We start from the raw sequence: 14,284 nt of genomic DNA, 5'->3' as shown, positions 1-14,284 counted from the left end.
TTAACTTTAACTTTATATCTTTGTATTTACACAAATGGAAACAGCAATTCTTGCTCCCGAGATCCAGATGAACAATCTAAAATTTGTTACCTCCAGAAACAGACTCACTGACATAGTAAATAAACTTATGGTTACCGGGCGGGGCTGGGGAAGGGGGTGGGAAGGGATAAATTGGGAGTTCGAGATTTGCAAATATTAACTATCATATATAAAACAGATAAAAAACCAACTTTCTTCTGTATAGCACAGGAAACTATATTCAATATCTTGTAGTAACTCATAATGAAAAAATATGAAAATGAATATACATATATATATGACTGAAATATTATGCTGTACACCAGAAATTGACACATTGTAACTGACTACACTTCTATTTTAAAAAAGGGAAAAAAAATTTTTTACCCCTTAGTTTCTTAGTGAAACTACATTATTATTATCAAACTATAGGATTTGATGTAATTAAGATACTCTGTTCCAGAAAACAATTACCTAGAAATACTACGTAACTATACTTCTTACAACGCATGCTTATTTGAAATTCAATAAAAAAACAAGACTCAGGAACTTCTTTTAAGTTAAAACACTCACAAAACATCTTAAACACAGCTTTACCAGCAAAAGGCTGCTCTGGTCCACAAATTTAGAAAACAGTCTTTTCAAAGACAACAGTTTGGAGAATGCCTAGCCTAGCTTCCCACTCAAGACATAGGACAGAATCACTCTGGGCATAATTTTCCTTGGCAACAGTATAAAATATTGAAGAAGGATTACTTCCTATCACTTCCTCTTTTTATAAACCAGGAATCTGAGCTCCTTCTCCATTTAGAAAAGTCCTACTGATGCTTCAAAAATTTTACAGCCTCTGAGCAACATCCCGTGACTTCCCCTGAAAGAATTATTCGCTCTCCTCAGCGCTGCCACATTTGGTACATGTGTTTATGAGAGAACATTGTAATGAGCACAATATACATATTTGTTTTTCCTCACTTTAGTGGGAGCACCTGGAAGACTGGAGAGGTAGCCTATTTGTTACTGGAAAAAAAAAAAAAAACCTAGGAATTCTCTTTCATCTTCTCCTTCCCTCCCTGTCCATTCGGTTCATCTAGTTCATAAATAAGTTCTGCACACTTTACCCAAAACACACCCACCCACGGGACTTTGTTTCCACGGCTATCACCTTCCATCAGGGCACTATGACCTCTTTCTGGGGCGATGATTACTCTTTATTCCATTTTTGTCCTCCTCCTGTCCACCGGTTCATAACAGACAGAGTGATCTTTTAAAAATGTAAAGCAAATCATGATCCAGCCCAAACCCCATGTAAAATGTTCAGTGCCTTTCCATGCAACCCAGAATAAAATGCAAACATCTTACATGCTTGCAAATCCAACTTCAGCGGTTTTCAACTGAAGGGGATCTTGCCGTGCCTGGAGGGGACGTGTGGAAATGTCTGGGAATGCTTGTGGTCATCACAACGGGAGGACAGGAGCGTGGCACCTGGTGGGCGGAGCCAGGGGCGCTGCTATACATCCTGCAGTGCACATGACAGCCCCACAGCAAAGAGCACCGAGGCTGAGAAACGCTCTCTGTGAGATCCATTGCCCACTCACCTCTCCAAGCGCATCTCACGCTGCTCCTTGAACTCCAGTAAAATCCACCACACCGGCTCCCTCTGGGTCCCAGTACCACTCAAAGCTTGTTCCCACCTTAGAGCCTTCGTGCTAATCATTCCTGCACCTTGAAACGCTTCCCCTGACATCCTTTGTCCTGTGGATTTTAGCTTCAGCTTCTCTCTGCTAAACCACCTTGAACCCCCAAGCTTAAAACCCTACCTAGCCACTTACTGTCACATCAACTAATGTCAATCCATAGTATATTTTCATTTCATTTAAATCATAACTGAAATCACAACCACGTGTTTCTTACATGTGTATTTCTTTATTTCAGTCACCCAGTAAATTACATTTTCCATCCTGACAGAGAACTCCCGTTTTCCTCTCTGCTTTATTCCCAGAAACTAACATAGTGCCTGATATATTTGAGTGATTCAATACATTTTTTTCAAAATTTAACAGATGCATTTTTTAGCTTTTATGAAAACTTTTTATTTAAGAAGAGGTTTAGATATATAGAAAAGTTACAAAAATAGTAAAGTTCCTCTGTACCCCCCATCTGATCTTCTGTTTTGATCTGACATTAGTGTAGTATATTTATTATAACTAGTGAACGTGTTTTGCTATACTGTTATTAACCAAAGTCCATACTCTATTCAGACTTCCTTAGTTTTTACTGAATGTCCTTTTTTTCTTCCAGGACCCCATCTAGGATACCACAGTGCAGTAAGTTGCCAGGTCTCCTTAAGCTGTGAGAATCTCTTAGATGTTCCTTATTTTTGTCAACATGGACAGTTTTGAGAAATACTGGTCAGATATTTTGTAGAATGTCTCTCAATACGAATTTATCTGATGTCTTTCTCATGCTCACATTATGGGTTTGGGGGAGGAAAGCCATGCAGATAAAGTGATGAGATGCCTCAATAATAATAATTAATCAATAATAAGTAATTATTTATTTGAAAGAAATAATATTCTCAAAGTAAAAAAAAAAAAAACAGGTAGTTCCCTGCACTGTCTCCGGGTCTATGTTATCACCCCAACTTCACTCAAGTTCAGTATCTGGGGTGGGGGGGCAGATTTTTACCTTTGCCTCTGAGCCTAAAAAATAATTAGAATGGTATGTGTAAGAGCTACGTGGAGTGACTTGGTTGTATGGATATGCAAATACATCTAATGCATGAGCATAAACAGAAACACAAATATACACAGGGATAAAGTGTCAGTGGTTACAGCCAGCCCTGTACTGAACAGATGACCATCCACGCAGGGGATAATGGAGCCAACAGCGCCCTCAGCCCGGGCTGCTCCCACGTATCCTTCATTTCACAGCCATGAGAAGCTGGGGCCCCAGAACTAAAGCAGTTCAGCCCAAACAGACTATGCCTGGCCTTCCAAACAGGTGACAGATCAGCCACTGGCCAAGTTGCCCCAGCACTGTTGCATGTCTGCCAGACATGTTGCGATGGTGACTCGGACGGCAGTCCATGTAAGTCACCTGACTCTGAGGTACAACCACGGGATCCCTAAGCTGGAGGAGGCAGCTTCATTTTTTACAAGTCTCACTAGTCCACAGCCTGAGTTCTCCTGGGCGCAGCCTCAGGTCATAGCATCCCTGGGCCTTCTGGTCCACGTGCATTTGCCTGGCAGCTGGAGCCTGGGCTGAATGTTTGAGCAGGGTGGTCGTCTCTGATTAGCAGGGAGAAAAACCTATCCCATGTTTACTTCTGTCATTCAATTTCAGAATCAAAACAGCACAGGTTTTCAAAGTGAGCCTTCATTTGAAAGTTGTGGGAATCGAGCCACAGACAGGATGGAAGTGAAGAAATATAACATTCAAAAGCCAGGCTCCCACTTTCATGATGATGTATTTAATGATCTTATTTTCTTGAACACTATCAAGGAAAAAAGATATGATGTGCGTTAACGATTGAGAAGTCTTTTAAACAAGAAGCAAAGGCTTTGCGGTGACATGCCAGTGGTGTACAGTCTGCTGTGACAATGCACGCTGTTCCCTCCATGCAGTCGTGTGCGTGTCTGTCTGTGTTCCTCCATCACTCTCTCCTTTTCCCTGCCAGCACTCCCACGAGCAGGAAAAAATGAAGATGGCACCCTTCATCCAAGTCCCTGTGGTGTGCATATCCTGAGAGTTCCCTGTGGTGAACTGAAAGTATAATGAGACCCTGCCACTGTTAAGACTCTCCTGGTTGCAACTGGCAAAAACTGCAAAGCCAAGCTAGCTTCAGAGAAAAAAAACAAAGAGGACATTTACTAGTTCAGGCAACTGGGTAGCTCAAGGTGTAGAGGTATTCAGGCTTGGCTGGATTCAGGGACTTTTTAAATGATGTCACTGGGCCCTGGTTTTTCTGTCTCATAGTTCCATTCGCCAGGAATGTGGGTTTCCTTCTTAGGTGCCACATGGTGCCAAAAGGGCTGCAAGCAGCTTCAGACCTACATTCTCCTAAGTTCAAGTAAAAAGTTTAAAGTCCCACAGACTTCATCTCACTGGTTCTGATGGGCACACATGCTCAGGTTCCAAGAATCATGATGCTTGGGAAGGGAACCATCCCACACTGCTGATAGGAATGTAATTTGGTGCAGCCACTATGGAAAACAGTATGGAGATTCCTTTAAAAACTAAAAATAGACTTACCATATAACCTTGCAATTCCACTCCTGGGCACATATATAGGGGGAACTCTAGCTCAAAAAGATACATGCACCCTAATGTTCATAGCAGCACTATTTACAATAGCCAAGACATGGAAGCAACCTAAATGTCCATCGACAGATGACTGGATAAAGAAGTTGTGGTCTGTCTGTATGTATATATATACATATATATTGGACTATTACTCAGCCATAAAAAAGAATGAAGAAATGCCATTTGCAGAAACATGGATGGACCTAGAGATCATCATACTAAGTGAAGTAAGTTAGAGAAAGACAAATATCATATGATATCACTTATATGTGGAATCTTAAAAACTGACACAAATGAACTTATTTACAAAACAGAAACATACTCACAGACATAGAAAACAAACTTAACAGCTACCAAAGTGGAAGCAGAGAGTGGGGGATAAATTAGGAGTCTGGGGTTAGCAGCTACAAACTGGTAGATATAAAATAGGTAAACAACAAAGTCCTACTACACAGTACAGGAAACTATTCAATATTGTATAATAACCTATAATGAAGAAGAACATGAAAAAGAATATATATATATATATATATATATATATATATATATATATATATATATATACGTCTAACTAAATTGCTATGTTGTACACTAGAAACTAACACAACACTGTAAATCAACTATACTTCAGATAAAATATGATGACTGGGGTTCACATGGCTTTGATTGGCCAGGTGTCAGTCATGTGCTCCCTCCCTGGAGACTGAGAAAGGGGACCAGAGCTGGACCAGAAGTCACAAGGCCTGAGAGTGACGAAGGAGAAGCCCCTGAAGGAAAGCTGGACCCTAACAGAAGTAGGGAGAATGAATTCTGGGCTGTAGAGCTGACAGAGGCGCACTCTGCACTGGAGCCACAGACACACCTGGCTCCGAGGGAGCACAGAGTCCCGAGTGCAGAGAAGTTAACAGTGTAACAGTCAGGTGACCTGGGCAGCATGTGAGGGCTGATCCTTTCTTTGTTTCCCATAACCCTGAGCTGGTGACTGTTTTATGAGCCTGTAAGCAGATTTCTCATCCCCCAATATCTTTAGTTTAGATTGATAGTAATGGCTTTATGTTTTAGACCTTTCACTTTAAAATGTTTTTCCTGATCAAGCCCTCTTATTTCTAAGATAGCCTTCTCCTACGAGCAAGACTTACAAGTCGAGTGGCACAAGGACAGCAAATCACCAGTGAGAACCACCACAGGCTCATGGTGCTCTGGGTGGGACCCACCATCGCACAGGGAGGGGTGCCTCAGCTGGTTTTACCCGACAGGAAGCTAGGAATGTGGGTCCTCATGGGAGATGAGTGGTGTGGTAAGTAAGCGCCATGGATGATCTTATAAAATCCCCTCATTCCCAAGGCCAAGTGTTCATCCCTCAGGGTCGCTCGTCCTAAACGGCTCAGATTCGGGATGGTCATTTGACTGGACTGTGCCTTCCATCACTTCCCTTTGCAGTTCACATGAAGGCTGAGTCCCTCTCCACACCTCGCTGTGAGCCCCGCTACACCGTCTCTGGGTACCTCTGGGAGCCTCATCTTTGGGCATCTTCCATCACACTAGCCCCTCTCTCTGAGCCGTTCAATCATCCAGATTCCTTAACCTGCAGTTCCTCAAACAACCCAAGCTCTTTCCAGCTCCTTCTCACCATCAACGCTACCCTTCCTGCCCTCTGTCTTCTCATGAATAGATCTTTTGCTTTCTGCTTAAACAGCAACTCAGAGAGCTTTGTGGCCTCCCTACCCCCAAATATCCCATCTCCTACAAACATTCATTTAACAAATCACTGAGTACCTACTATGTTTCAGACACTATTTTAGGAACAGGAGATACTGAAAGAACTCCTCGTGTCTCTCTTCGTGGTGGCTTGGCCCCTTGCACATGCAGTTCACGCTGTGTGACTGCTTCACTTAGGTGCCAGTTTGTTTGTGATGGCTTGTCTGTCCCTCCTGCTAGGTCATAAGCTGTGTACATGCAGGAGTCGTGTTTGACGTATCACCACTGGGACTTAGTAGCTCCCCAGTAATTATCAGCTGAATGAATGGAGGACTTGGACTCCCTCAGGCTCATTAATATACAAGAAGCGGATAAGAACTGACAGCAGGAAATAATCTCAAAGGTTAAGGAAAGGCCCACAAAAGAGTGCAGGAATTACCCCTATGGGTACTGATTCGTCCAACCGAAATGTCCTGCCCAACTCACGATGCCGTCAGTTTGACCTGTGATCATACGATCAGGAGAATCGCCAGCCAGATGAAGTTGGGAAATGTGTTCCAGAATGGAATTCCCAAGGGTAGTTGAGGGAGGCTGTCCCATGCAAAGATCTCAGGGCCGTACTCGTCCCAGAACTAGCATCTCAGCCACCTGGCGCTAGAATTTGATATTTTACAGCAGTTGGATCATCTCTTTGGCTTGTTGCTAATAACTGAGAATTCGTGATGCTCCAGTTTCTTTACTAAGCACTTTACAAGCATAACTCGCTGAGTTTTCACAACAGTGTTATGAGCTTGGCTAATTATTATTCCCATTTTCAAGATGGATCAGTTGAGGCAAAAAGAGGTTCAGTAGCAGAAGGAGCTCAGCTGGTCAGCAGCAGAGTCGGGATATGAACACAGACCCATGTCCCCAACCACCAGGCGACACTGATAACCTCCATCACATACGCACAGGAGGCAGGGCTCGGCAAGCTTTCCTGGTTTGATCTACTGGTTTGATCTGGACCACACCATGAGCATCTTCCCCTTTGAATCTGAGCATTATCCATCCATTACTTTCCAGTAAATGTGAGTGTGAGAACCTTTGGAAGGGCAGGCTTTTAGAAGGGGATGTGAGGGGCAGGGGGAGCACTTGTGGACAGCACCCAACAAACAGGGTAAGACAAACTCAGATCTGGCTGTAATTTATGCAGAAACAGAACTATCTCCAGTGTGAGTTTATTAAGGGAGGCTGCCCTCTGGCTAGTTCCGAGGGATGGGCACTCTTCACTTAGAAAGCAAACGTCCCAGGACATGGGCTGACCAAGAGCCTGGCCGGGCTAGGGAGGAACCATAGGCTACAGCAGATCACAAAAACAGCAAGCCTGGCTGCCTCGCTCTTTAATTAAAATGCCACATCCAAACGCCACAAGACGGAGGCGCTTAGAAACTTGTTCGCACATTTACAAAGAGGCCTGGAAGATTAAATTCTTCATTCACTCCTTCAGAGAAAGAATTCTGTGATTGCATAAGCAGATGAATTAGATGACCTCTAAAGTCCTTCGTACCCCGAGATTCTACAACAAGGCATGGGAGTAATTGTGAGAGGTCCATTTCTCCTTCAACGTCCATTCTTGAGAAGCCCCGCACAGCTCATGTAACATATAAAGGAGACACGTCTAAGCCTCTGGGAGGGAAATACATACAGGGAGAAAAATGCAGGACGAAATTGAAGTAGGAGTGACATTGCTCCGTGTCGCCCGGGCCGAAGCCCGCTGAATCCTACGTGTGAGTGGGGTGGGAGGAATGCAATCTGACTGCAATATTAGTGTATTATATTTATCTTTCTCCACAAATAAGATGATGATTGGATTCAAATCACATTTCAAACAGGATTCACTGCCGAAATGTCAAAAATGAGGTAGCACTCAACTCTGGCAAAACCTTGAAATCTGTCCCATAAAAGGCAATTTCAACAGAAAGCCTGGTTAACCTTGAATAGTTAGATTAATGATCCGGCACCTTTCAACTGAGCGTCGATGAATAAACAAAACTTTACAAGCAAATTTAGCAACATCTTCGAAGAAGAAAAGCCAAACCAATCAAGAAAGATGAATGGCGGGGAAACAGAAACATTTCAGAGCAGAGCAAGAATGACAGCCACAGTGAGTGTCGTGCAGAGAATGCGAAATCGTCTCTTCCCTGAAAATCCCCGGGCTGGAGTGGATCCACTCTGCTTACAAACCAGACAGTAATATCCACCAAAACAAAACAAAAGACATGCCCCCCTACCCCCAACCCCACAGTAATTTCTTGGACTTTGACAACTGGGTTTAAAATCTTTGGCTGTAACCACTTAACTTCCCTTGCCTGCTGCGCTGTTTTTCCAGGAGGGGTGTGGTACACTCAGTGTGTCGATCCTGTCCCTACCAAATTAGAGCAGCAAGATGGAAAAGAGAACTCTATAACTGCACAGATGGCCCCAGGACAGAAAGGAGACACACACGTTGTGCTTCTGTGTCCCCCAGATCACATGGCATCCTGCGTGAGGGTGTCTGGCAGAGGAGGGGGACAGGCAAAGGATGCCAAGTCGAAGAGCTTCGGTTTTACTTTAGCTGTGGCCCGTAGCATCACTCAGGTTTGATATCCACCTCCTCCAGGCGGCATTACGACCCTCTCTTTGAAAATAAGAAAGCCAGATCTTCTTGGAATATGAACCAGGATTTGGGGGAATGAAACTAACACTGGACACTTCTTGCTGAGAAGGTAAAAGACTCAGACAGCACATGTCCGCGAGCCCCCGGGCAGCCTCCACGCACGTGGTGGGCTGCAGGTGTCAACCACTCCTGCCTGCTCTTGGGGATTTGCTGCCTCTGCAGCTGAGCTGGTGCTGGCCATTGCGGAAATGCTGGCGGGTCGGGGTGCAGACTCCTCTAGGTCTCTCAGGCCCCATCTCCTGCTTCAGGGAATAACTCACCCTTGTCATGGGCTTGGGACTGGGCGCATTTTCCAACCCCTTCCGTGAAGCCAGGCTTCTCCCCACTACACAGCGAAGACAGCTGAGGCTCAAGGTCACTCTATTCATTAGTGGGAGGCTCAAGATCCAGTGACCCCAAATCTACCGTGTTTTACTAGTTTACTATGGCTAATCCTCGCTGAGGCTCCTCCCCGACTCTGCAGGAAGAAGGTGCAAAGACAAATTACGCCACCCCACCCTCTTTCTTCTGCAACAGGACACAGGTGTTTATTATGTTGCAGTCTGGATGCTAGGCTTGGGGACAGGGGTTGACACATGATGGCTCTCGGGCCACCAACACCCTGCCTGTTTTTGTATGGCCAAAAAAAGGGTTTTTACCATTTGAAGTAGTTGGGGGAAAGAAAGAAAAGCAAAGGAAAAATAATATTTTATGACATGAAAATTACATGAAGTTTAAATTTCAGCAGCCATAAATAAAGTTTTATTAAATCACAGCCATGCCCTTCCACTCACACGTCATCCCTGCTCTCACGTTACTAAGGGGGGCGTCGAGAGGCACCGGGGACCCTGTGGCTTACAAGCCTAAAATACATACTATCTGGCCCTTTGAGGAAGAAGTTTGGAAAGTCCTGCCCTAGGAGACAGCAGTGGATAGAATTTGACGTCCAGTAGGTGGAGCCCAGATGCTAAGACAGAGCTCGTGACCCCCCCCGCCACCCCCCAGGATTAGTACGGGGTTGGAGGTGTATAGCTCAGTGGTAGAGCACATGCTTAGCATGCATGAGACCCTGGGTTCAATCTCCAGCACCTCCACTTAAAAAAAAAAAAAAATTAGTACAGTCACTCAAACTGCCAAGCTGCAAACCCCTGCCCATTCTGACCTCTCTCTCCTGATTCCCCGAAAAGTCACCAAGTCCACCACCCCTCACTCTGGAAGCATCTCTAGAGTCCAACCCCTCTGTCTGTCCTGGATCCGTCCCCGCATCTCCCGTCCCATTTCCCCCAATAAGGTCTCTCATGCTTCCCGCCCGAACCTTGCAGGTATCGCCTCTCCCAGGCGTCCTCTAAAACATGTCTTCCATCATCACTGCATGCCGTAAGTCTCCCTGCAAGTCCACAGGAAGACGCCTGCGAAGACGAGTGATCACTGCAAAGACAAGGCCACTGCTTTCCTCGTCAAACTAGTTAAAATTAGGAGGGCTGACACCCTCCAGTGCTGGCACAGGTGTGTGAGAAGAGGTTCTCTCTGGATGCTGCTGGTGGGAGTACCAACTGGGAACACATCTGTAACAGGCTATTGGGCAATATTTATTGAAACTGAGTATGTGTTTTCCTGTGGACCCCATCGTCCTCTTCTCAGGATCTACTACAGAGAAATACTTGTGTACGCCCCAACGAGATTTGTTCAAGGACAATCACTCCAGTGATGCTTGTCAGAGGGAGCAAAGGAAAAAGGAAGCAGCAGTCTCAATGTGCACTTTATTCACATCCAGATTCGATTTAATGGCCCATAACTTTAACCATCATCTATTCTTCCCCTAGAACTTCAACTCAGATGCCCTTCTGTGCTTCCATCTCTAGACCACCCAGCTGTCCCTCTCTTCTGGGTCGAGGTCGTAGCGACTGAGCTGTTCTTTATCAGAATAAGGAAAACCACGCACCACGTGGACCCACGTCATTCTAAGTGTGGGGTTGACAGCCTCCCCTGTGCCCAGCACTGCCTGCTCCGTGGTCACCAGCCCCTTCCCAAGGAGAAGAAAGGCCGACCTTGACCCTGAAACTCAAACCTGGATTTCCAGGGCTTCGAGCCCAGAAGGCACCCAATAAAAGTCCTCTGCATGAGAGCATTTCTGCTCCCATTTTCCAAGTGGCTGTTAAAAAGCAGCGTCTGCTCTCCTCCCATCGTTAGCCTCCCCTACCTCTCGGAAGCCTCCTACTTCAGAAGAGATAATACACGCCAATGAAGAGGATCTCTCTCCAAATCCTTGCTATAGAGACTGCAGGCGTCCTCACACCCAAACGTCCTTCTTTCTTCTGTGACGGCGAGGAAGTCGTCCTTTAGGTGCCCCAGATCAACATTCTCCCTTAGAAGCCCCAGATCAGCATTCTCCCTCCTGAAGTGGTCACCCCGAGACCTCTGCTGCCCTCTTCCCAGTACTGAGACACGCTCAGGTATCTCCATCCAATGATCCTCTCTCGATCTCATGCCTACACCTGCCTGCCTGTCTAAAGTCTCTCCTTTCTTTCACCGCAAGGCTTAGCGAGTGTCTTAGTGTCTCCACTTTCTCACCTTCCACTCACTCCTCAAACCCACCACCATCTGGCATCTGCCTGTCTTCATCATTACAGCATCACCCACACTCTTGTTGTAGCCAAATCCAACAGTCACATCCAAATCCTTCCACGATGCTACCTCTGGGAAATATCCGACACGAATGACACTCTTTTCTTGTAAATTCTAACCATCTGACGTCCATGACACAATATACCACGCTCCTGGGTTGCCTCCTACCTCTCTGCTCATGCTCAGTTTTTTAGTGGGTTCTTCCTCTGCCCTCCTATAAACTCTGAATTTCCCCAGCCTTCTGCTCTGGGTAGGACAATCACTTAATTTACTTTCTGAAACTAGGACACACTAACATCGAGAAGAGGTGCTATTAGAAATTATGCTGACTAGCCAAGACATGGAAGCAATCTAAATGTCCATCAACAGACGAATGGATAAAGAAGGTGTGATGTGTATGTATGTATACACACATACACACACACAGTGGAATACTACTCAGCCATTAAAAAAGAATGAAATAAATGCCATTTGCAGTACCATGGATGGACCTAGAGATCGTCATACTAAGTGAAGTAAGCCAGAAAAAGAAAAATAAATACCATGTGATATCACTTATATGTGGAATGAAAAAAAAAAAAAGATACAAATGAACTTATTTACAAAACAGAAACAAACTCACAGACATAGAAGACAAACTTATGATTACCAGAGGGGAAAGACAGGGTGGAGGGATAAATTGGGAGTTTGAGATTTTCAGATACTAATTACTATGTATTAAATAGATAAACAGCAAGGTCCTACTGTGTACCACAGGGAATTATATTCAATACTTTGTAATAGCCTAAAATGAAAAAGAATATGAAAAGGAATATATATATACACAAATATATATATATATATATATATATATATATATATATATATATATATATATATATAAATACATAAACTGAATCACTACGCTGTACACCAGAAATTAACACAACACTATAAATTGACTATACTTCAATAAAAAAAAAGAAAGACTACCAAAGCAACAGGCATGAGGCAGCAGCAGCCCAGTTCACCGGGATGCACAGCAACCCTCATTCTTGGACCTTGTCTCTGCCTCTGCCTCTCTCCCAGGGAAGTACCTTGCATTCCCACAGCATCAAGTCCCATCGCCCCTCTGATGACTTCTCAATCAGATACCTGTATCCAAATCTCGGCTGGGTCTCCTGTAGGAGCCAGAAGCCCAACATTTCCACAATGAGCTCAGCATCTTTCCCCTCTAACCTATTCTTTAAGTTCAGCACAAGTGACCCCCCCTATCCACTCAAATATCCAGTTTGGGACACCAGGCATCCTCCCGCCGCCTCCTCAGTCCTAACACGCAGTCACCAACTCTTCCCATCTTTCATGTCAAGAGTTCTCCTATTTATGTAATTCTTTCTTTCTCGGCTGCTACTTTCTGCTCCCAGGGCCAATCTTCTCTCAGTAGGATTAATGCTACAGATTCCAACCTTGTCCCCTTACCTCCATTACTGCAAACCCCCTCCCCTCCCAGATCCTTTTACGCACTCTAGGAAAAGTACGCTTCCTAAAGAACCAGTCAACGTGTTTCATAAAGGTGATCGTTCTAGACTGGAATGGCAGCAATGAGGGAAGTAAAGAGGCTGTTCAGATCACACATGAGGTGGGGACCTTTTCTTTAATGAGGGTGGCCCCCTGGACGGGGTGATATCAGTACTGAGCTCTGAAGGATGAGAAGCCAGCTGACCAATGGGGAAGAGCATTCCAGAACTAGGGAACAGCCACTGCAAAGGCCCCGGGGCAGTGAATAGCCTAGTTAGAAATGGGAGAGTGGATAAACCACCCCCTCCCCACCATCAGGTGGCCCAGCTGGGAGACAGAAGGATGTAGTCCAAGACCCTTGCCATGGACAAGAGGGGACACCAAGACCAAATGGACAAACTGTGATTCCAACCTCTGGTGAGACAGCCACCTTGATTGGAACTACTTGCAACAGGCCATCAGGAAAATTCAAAAAGATGCCTCGGTTGCTGTCGAGAAGGACCGTGACACCAGGGGTTGCTGGGCCTGGGAAGCCCTCTCGCCAGCAGGCCCAGGGCCATGGAGCCCCGGGCCCCCCTAGAGGTGGAAAGGCGAGGACAGAGGGGGAGGAGTTGGCATCTGTGCTCAGTGGTCAGGGCAGATGGAGCTCAAAGACTGCAGGGAGCTGAGCGGATGGGAAACAGCTGCTGCTGGCAGCCACCGTCCCCAACAATAGAGGCTCTGGTCGCGAGCCTCCAGCCTCGTCCTGATAAATGAGCCATCAGCGTGGACTGGAACAGGCGAGAGCCAGCCCCTCCTTCAACACCCAGGGTCTGCTGGGAATGCGAGGGGACCAGAGGACACAGGGAGAGAGCACCTGACTGCCTTCGCAGTGGTAAAGGACCACTAAGCACTGGGATTAGCAACCGACCCCGGGGCACGCCTGGGGGCCTGGAGCATCTTTTCAAAGGCAGCCCCTCTGGGCTCCACTGGGGTTTTTCCAACCCAATGGGCAGCAGGGAGGCTGGGGCTCCAGGAAGCTGGGAACCCACGCCCGGGACGCTTCCTTCTGTTATGCGTGGCCTACCCCTCCGTTCCCGCCTCAATATAAAATTACATTCCTGATTAAAATGTGAGTGCCAAACATTGGATATGATTACAGACAGAAAGTCAAAATTTGCATTTAAATAGACATGTTAAAAACACTCTGCCGAGGGGAGGTGGGCAGCAAAGCAATCTCCAGGAGTCTTTTAAGAGGGGGTTGAGGCGCGCTGGTGAGGGTTTTCATTCCTGTCAACATAGACCTTGACCGCCCCCGCAGCTCCACTGGAGAGGATGTTGGATTCGCTTCTGCTCAGACGTGACCCCGTGGTTCTCCCTGGCTGAGACCGGCCAGAGCCCAAGGCACGATCATTTATTCAACAGATGCGTACTGCCTCCCACAGCAGGTTGAAGAGTGTCCCCTCAAAATCCATGCCTCCCTGGAACCTC

The 14,284-nt window shown here is 45.8% G+C and overlaps 1 protein-coding gene and 1 long non-coding RNA gene across 2 annotated transcripts in view; one reads left to right on the top strand and one right to left on the bottom strand.

Annotated features, from left to right (window-relative positions):
• The window catches only part of RBFOX1 (RNA binding fox-1 homolog 1), a 1,962,586-nt gene that overhangs the window by 1,077,502 nt on the left and 870,800 nt on the right, over positions 1 to 14,284 (bottom strand). The window lies entirely within an intron of this gene.
• Positions 3,028 to 13,670, top strand: LOC116657578. Its single transcript, XR_004312739.1, has 3 exons — positions 3,028 to 3,385; positions 11,815 to 11,817; positions 13,660 to 13,670. It is a non-coding gene; the product is annotated as an uncharacterized LOC116657578 (long non-coding RNA).

The sequence above is a fragment of the Camelus ferus genome, chromosome 18 (assembly GCF_009834535.1).
Source record: "Camelus ferus isolate YT-003-E chromosome 18, BCGSAC_Cfer_1.0, whole genome shotgun sequence".
NCBI lineage: Eukaryota > Metazoa > Chordata > Mammalia > Artiodactyla > Camelidae > Camelus > Camelus ferus.
The sequence above is the reverse complement of the archived record's forward strand: the minus strand, read 5'-3'. Positions and strand labels throughout refer to the sequence as shown.